Source organism: Liolophura sinensis, chromosome 13, assembly GCF_032854445.1.
Source record: "Liolophura sinensis isolate JHLJ2023 chromosome 13, CUHK_Ljap_v2, whole genome shotgun sequence".
In the NCBI taxonomy this organism is placed as follows: Eukaryota; Metazoa; Mollusca; class Polyplacophora; order Chitonida; family Chitonidae; genus Liolophura; species Liolophura sinensis.
Genome location: NC_088307.1, coordinates 4,811,867 through 4,819,734, shown reverse-complemented (window position 1 = coordinate 4,819,734; position 7,868 = coordinate 4,811,867).

Genomic DNA, 7,868 nt, shown 5'->3' with positions numbered 1-7,868 from the left:
AAAGGGATAATCAAGGGGGCTTAACTATGATGGCTGATAAGAATCACAGTATGACTCCAGTAATACCTTTGGCGATGAAGTCAAGGGGCGAAGTCAAGTTGCGATGCGAAGGGGCGATGCAACTTAGCCTCATCGCAACTTCGCCTGTTCGCTTCATCACCCTCGATATTACTTGAAGGCATACTGTGGCCCTCAACAGCCATCATACGTATAACTGAAACATTTTCCAGTAAATGACACCAAATAACATGCGCTGTCGACAGTTTATTATATTTTAACACAAGCCATTGACAGTGTATCAATTTAAATGTATTTTTGACAAACTGGACTTTGTATTAGACTGGTGTTTTATTTTTTGTCCGCACAAGTTGCGTTATTTGTCTAGGAAGGAAGGTGCCCATTCTCAACTGGTTTTTCATGACCAGCTGTCACACAAGACTTTTTCTCCCAAATCCAATCCCTGTTAACATGATGTACTAGTCCTAATTGTGCTCTGCCACAATGCGGAATAAATAATTATCTAAATAAATAAATAAATAAATGATTAAGTAAATAAATAAATACATTTCGCAGCTACTGCTAGGAGAGTGCTTCTGAATGACAACATAGTGGGGATTTCTCCATTCTGACATACTGTGCATGGCCTACCTCATGTTTTTCTGTGGTTTCTATTCTATTTTTCGGAAAAAATATATTGCACGAAACAGATTTTGAAACGCAGACTTATCTTTGATCACCTTAAAAGATACAAATTACTGAGTGTGGCCTTAAACAATCAATCGGTCAAGGCATCAATCCATTCTTAAACGCCAATTATGCGATTTCAATTCAGATACAGGTAAAGCGTTGTTCCCTGAGCAGCCGGTTCAAAACTAAACGAAGTCCCAGGTTCGAATCCAGCTGTCGCTGGTATGGATGCAGCTTTGTTCGGGGATTTTATCCCCGGTTTCCTCCACCCATGTACCATATATTGTCTTGGGATGTATTAAAAATTCTTGAGTTCGGAGCGGAGGCACTCTGTATACAAAAGTAATTATATCTGATAAGAATTTCGCAATATAACGTAAATTTAATATAATATGATAAGATATGGCTTATGGAAATATAATGTAACGTAATGTCGTTATAATGGATCAAGCAGTATGATGTACAGGCATTTGTTTTTCACAAATTTTACTGAAGTGTAATGTATAAACTGGTCGGAATTGTGAAACATGTAAGAGACAACAAAAACGGAAGCCTTCACCCTAATAAGACACACCACTGAACAATCTTTGAATATAAAAATAATAATAAAATGCACTTAAATATGTGAATTTGTAATAATGAGAGATGTATGGAGACTGTTGGTAGTGTTCAAAAAAATTCAAACATTTAAATGTTTTTTTAACTGGAAGGAAAAGAGTTTACACGAGTGTGTATGATGGTGATGGAGTTTCCATGAGGTATTATACACTAACCATTCTGCTATTTCTGTATCTTCCAATTCTGATATATACCTGTATGCTTCGCTTTCACTATTTGTGATAATTAATATATACGTCTATCCCAATGTCCCATTGTGACATTTCTGTAGCTGCAATCACTAATTGTATTTGTTTTATATACATTGTATATTTTTACAAATAATATTTACGCTATACCTGATAACCGGAGCTCTGTTTCGTGTTAAACAGATGTAACCGTTGTACATTTCATCAGATATACATGTATTTGGTTGAATAAACATTTCTTACTTTTTTACATGCTGTTTACGCGTCTTTAATATACTTCAATATGATTCACAAGCACTGTTACAACGTTTATAGCTCAGAAGGGACCTTCGTAGCCGAGGGGGTTAGCGCGCCAGTGCGACGCAATTACCCAGGAGCCTCTCACCAGTACGGTCGCTATAAGTTCAGCTCATGCTGGCTTCCTCTCGTAGGTGCCGTAGGTGGAAAGGTCTGGCACAAACCCGCGGATGGTCGTGTGTTAATCTGAGTGGTACTAAAGGTATTCAAACAAACATTCTGACTGGTACTAAGACTTGACGTCTACAACCAAGGAGTGAGTGAGTGAGTGCTTGGGGTTTAACGTCGTACTCAACGATTTTTCAGTCATATGACGACGAAGGAATCTTTAGGGTGCATGTACCTGTAATGTGCCTCCTTGTAGCAGGACGGATTTCCACCGCTCTTTTATCTAGTGCTGCATCACTGAGACGACTTACCGAAGGCAAGTCAGCCGCCCCACCCGAGCCATTATACTGATACGGGTCAACCAGTCGTTGCACTATCCCCTTCATGCTGAACGCCAAGCGAGGAAGTTACAACTTCCTCTTTTAAAGTCTTAGGTGTGACTCGACCAAGGATTGATCCTGGATCTACCGGTCCCGAAGCGACAACCAAGGAGAGATCGGTGTCAAACCTATATGTAGCTGACGACCTAGAACACCAATCAAGTAAATAAATATATGTAGTTAGTCTGAATTATGTTAGATTACAGACGTACCCAGTAAATATAATTGTAATAATTTAATTTAGTGAAGCGGACAATCTTTATCGTGAGAATCATATCATGTTATGTGTTTTCTCATTTCCCCAAGGTCAAGGTCATCTCGTCGTGACTCGGGGAACCAACCGGAAGAAGAGTCAATATCCCTAAAGGATACCGTTTCTCAATTCAGGGCATTAACAGGCTACGTGAAAATCCGTGGTTATGTTTGTCCAACTTTTTTGTTGTTTTGTCACCGTTTTACATTTTTTATGATTGATGAATTTGATTTTCAGTATTTGGTGAATTTATACATTGTTTGTGAACCGAACCATAATGGAAAGGAAGAAGAAGAATAAAATTTCCTTGACTTATCAGGTTGAGTTGTGTTTTGCAAAGTAACCACCGTCTTACAAACGTTTCAAAAACATATCTCCCAACATGCCCCAAAAACACGTCAGCGTCAGTAGTAAGACTGTTGAAAACTATATCCAAACCTACCTGTATTTTATTGATTTTATTTTAGATTAAAACGAAATGAAGAGAAGTATTTGAGTTCTACGCTGGGGTTTTTGAATTAATTGATAACCTGATTGTCATTTTTATCCAAATGATTTTCATCCAAGAATGAAAACGATAGTACAAAAGCACATTTTCATGTCGATGGAAACGATAATACTAAACCTCATTTTCACGTCACTGGCAACATTATCCATCTTGTCCTGAAAGCACACTATAGAAGTCAAGCAATTAACTGCATTTCAGCCAGCCAAAAATATTGTCTAAAATAGATTTGCATGTGGTTTTCAGCGCTTTCTTCAGTAACGATTATCTATGTTTTTATGTTTCGTTTTGCTTTACCTGGGAAGGTCTTCCAGCGACCTGCGGATGGTCGTGGGTTTCCCCAGGGCTCTGCCCAGTTTCCACCCACTATAATACTGGCCGCCGTCGTATAAGTGAAATATTCTTGAGTTGGCGTAAAACACCAATCAAATAAAAAAATAAATCCTTTTGCTTTAAGATGCTGGTGACATAAATTACAGAGAGATCACGAGAGACATGTAACATTTGTTGGAAATATACCTGCCAGTTGAACGGAGTTTAAAGTAGCAGAGCTGTGCAAATGCGGATATTATACAAAAAAGTGAAGGAACCAGACCGCACCATACCTGGAACCTGGTAAACTGACTGCCTTAGAGCCGTGGCCAAACCTGCGGGATACTAAGCAGAGTGCGGTCCTGCCACTTAATTGCTCTAGTAATTAACCATTTGAAAAAGCCATAGGTCGCTTTTTCACCTTTATTTGATTTATTTGCTTTGTATTCTATATTCAAAACTTTCTCTTTTGGATGATGACAGTCAGTTTTTGTGATGAAGGGAGCGGCAGTGTGCGGTGAAAACCACAGACGTTTGGCAAGCTGCTAACGAACTTTTTAATCATAAGCAGTCTTCATCGAGCGTTAGACTGGACAAACTACCAAATGTTTTGTCACCAATTTTTTGTCATGTGATGATGAAGGACTCTTCAGAGTGCATGTAATGTGCCTCCTTGTGCAGGACGGTTTCCACCGTTCTTTTATCTAGTGCTGATTCACTGGGACGACTTCCAGTACCGAATGCAAGTAAAATGTCCCACCCGAGCCATTGTACTAACCTGTCATTGCTCTGTCCCCTTAATGCTGAACGCCAGGCGAGGAAGCTACAACTTCCTGTTTTAATGTCTTTGGTGTGACTCGATCAGGATTCACCCTCGATCTACCGCCCCCAAAGCTGACGCTCTACCAACTAAGCTGTCGGGGCCGGTAGGGATTGAAAGACTAGCCAATTATTTGACCATATTTGTGGCGAGGGGATTCCCCATGTTGACCACGGCAAGTAGATAGTGTAGTTCTACGTCATTAAACGTCATGCCCTATTTACATCAGCGGAATATGGTACCCTTGCAATGAACATTACGTCACCAGTTTGCCCACAAAACGTCAATGGAAACAATGGAAGGAATGGACACGAGACTGTACAGCTTCGGCAAGAGTTACTGTTGACGGGACAAGTTCCAAACAGATTTCATCGGTGCATTCAAATATAAACATCGCCACGTGCTTGTGCCCACTTGAAACGGTCTATTTTTAGTACCTACAGAATGTTTATTGCCATAGAAAAATCGTACAAAATATTTAAACACATAATGTACTTGAGTTAAGATACGTGTAACCCTGTCTCTTGATGTGTAATGTATTACTTACATTTTAAGTTAAATATACTAGGAATAACGGACAAAACAGCAAGCAAATCGAATGCATGTGAATAAAATACGAACTATACACTCCAAACTCGCAGCCCATGACTAACTTGCGTATTCTAAGTTGAATACACCAGCGAAACTGATACTGGTCCATTTTAACATTGTCGAGTTTTAGAGGATAATTCTGTCCTTGTAGGATAATTTGAATGCGGAGAAAAAATTGTGAAAGAAACAGCTGTTAAGAAGCTTTCCATTTAGTAGGCCTCTAATGAGCAAACAGTGGGTGAGAAGGGGATGCTGTTTTCATTCCCGCGTAATGGCGACACAGGTTCAATTTGGACTGACCATTGTTCTCTTTCGATGAATGGTCGATGAACTACGTCACCAGTTTGCCCACAAAACGTCATCAAAAAGGCAGGATTGAGCAAGAGATTAAACATCTTAGGCAAGAGTTACTATGTGCAGGATAGCTTCGACCAACCTATGGCTGTTTTGGCTGGCAGTCTGATTTTCATGTCACTGGTCTCACAGCATAGAGAGTAAAACCAAAGCGGCGACAGCAGTATGATAATAAATGGTCACACATAAATTTGCCTCCGTTAGAGTTTTAGTCTGATGAACTCTAGTTTCCAAATACCGACTGTCTTCGTATATAAATGAAAAATTCTTGTTTATGGCTTTAAGCATCGATCAGTCCATCAATTACTCTTTTCAACCTTTCAAGGACCTCTTTAGGTGGAGCTTTATTTTGCCGAGATTTTTGAAGGCAAAGAACGTTTAAGACTGAAATATTCATTATGTTAAACTATGGACAATGTAAACCTGGAAGCCGTATTTTACATTTTTCCCATTTAAAATTAAGCCACAGATCTACATACATCCACGTACGTGGGAAGGTTTGCCAGCAACCTGCGGATGGTCATGGGGTTCTCTCAGGCTCTGCCCGGTTTCCTCCCACCATAATTCTGGCCGCCGTCGTAGAAGTCAAATAGTCTTGAGTATGGCATAAAACACCAATCAAATAAAATAAATAAATAAATACTAGTACATCCAAATACTTAAACTGAAAGATGGGACTTGTGAAACACTTTCATAGTATGAGCATATTTGTGTTCAATAAGTTGACATAAGTGCATTGTAGGTTTGGGAAAAAGTCACAAAATTCTTTGAAGACTGAAATATCCCAATAGCCACTTTGTAATTTACTCAATTTATTTTTGGGAATAAACACACTTTTTCAAACTGTCCTTTGTCATGGTCTATAGCTTGAGGTACCCCCGTGCTTCAGGTTTATATTTTAACCGTTTATATTTTAACTACCAACCGTCGCCAGGTATCTAAAAATTCTCTTGCCCTTTGGCCGCAGCGGAAACGACGAGACTTGGATTTGAACGTGCGACCTTTCTAGTGAAGAAACTGTCGTCACCTGTTTTCATGGTACTCGCATTTACTTGGCAATGCCTACAAATGCCCGATTTTGAGCACGAGATGGGTTGGATCGTTTATCAGACAATCTTTATCCAAATGAATTTGATCCCAGATTCCGGTTAGCAATCAACTAATGCCATAATACGCCCAGAAGTAAATTTAACTCTTAAAGCTGTCGCCTCTTCGGCTCCTATGTTCAAAGTGTTAATACTACGAAAATTCATGACGCCATGTTAATGATGGAAATTTGAAACAAGGGCATTTCAGAAAACTGAGCTGCAGAATTGGCGGTCAGATAATACATAACCGTAAATCAATATACCCAAGTCTCACAGAGCGAATAAAACTGAAAGCTTATACCATCCTCCTCACTGCCCACCCTAACACCCAATAGCTCATTCTGTTATCTTGAATCACATAGGCATTTCAAGAATTTCGTGGGTTCACGCAAGATTGGACAAGACAGGGTGGGCGCTCTCGTCAACTAACGCGAAGAAAGGCCAGATTTTACGGTAACTGCTAATGGCGCCTTAATGCCGCCACACCCGACTATGCGGGGTGTATACTCAGTCTAGCAAATACCGTAAAACCTCTTCTTTAGCTGCGTTAGTCTGCGAGAGCCCCCACCCTGTCTCGTCCATATCTGCGTGAACACGTCTTGTTGTGATCACAGATCAAGGTCATCCACCCACAATACACTAAAAGGAATTTTCCTATCACTTGCACAGCTCTGCTACTTTAAATTCCGTTCAACTGGCAGGTGTATTTCCAACAAATGTTACATGTCTCTCGTGATCTCTCTGTAATTTATGTCTCCAGTATCTTAAAGCAAGAGGATTTATTTTTTTGTTTGATTGGTGTTTTACGCCGAACTCAAGAATATTTCACTTATACGACGGCGGCCAGCATTATGGTGGGTGGAAACCCACGACCATCCGCAGGTCGCTGGAAGGCATTCCCAGGTAAAGCAAAAGGATACATAAAGACATAGATAATCGTTACTGGAAACACCGCTGAAAACTACACGCAAAACTATTTTAGACAATATTTTTGGCTGGCTGAAATGCAGTTAATTGCTTGACTTCTATAGTGTGCTTTCAGGACAAGATGGATAATGTTGCCAGTGACGTGAAAATGAGCTTTAGTAGTATCGTTTTCATCCTTGGATGAATATCTTTTGGATGAAAATGACAATCAGGTTATAAATTAATTTAAAAATCCCAGCGTAGAACTCAAATACTTCACTTCATTTCGTTTTAATCTAAAATAAAATCAATAAATACAGGTAGGTTTGGATATAGTTTTCAACAGTCTTACTACTGAAGCTGACGTGTATTTGGAGTATGTTGGGAGATATGTTTTTTAAACGTTTGTAAGACGGTGGTTACTTTGCAAAACACAACTCAACCTGATAAGTCAAGGAAATTTTATTCTTCTTCTTCCTTTCCATTATGGTTCGGTTCACAAACAATGAATAAATTTACCAAATACTGGAAATTCATCAATCATAAAAAATGTAAAACGGTGACAAACAACAAAAAGCTGGACTAACATAACCACGGATTTTCACGTAGCCTGTCAATGCTCTGAATTAAGAAACGGTATCCTTTAAGGATATTGACTCTTCTTCCGGTTGGTTCCCCGAGTCACGACGAGATGACCTTGACCTTGGGGAAAGGAGAAAACACTTTCATAAAATGATATGATTCTCACGATAAAGATTGTC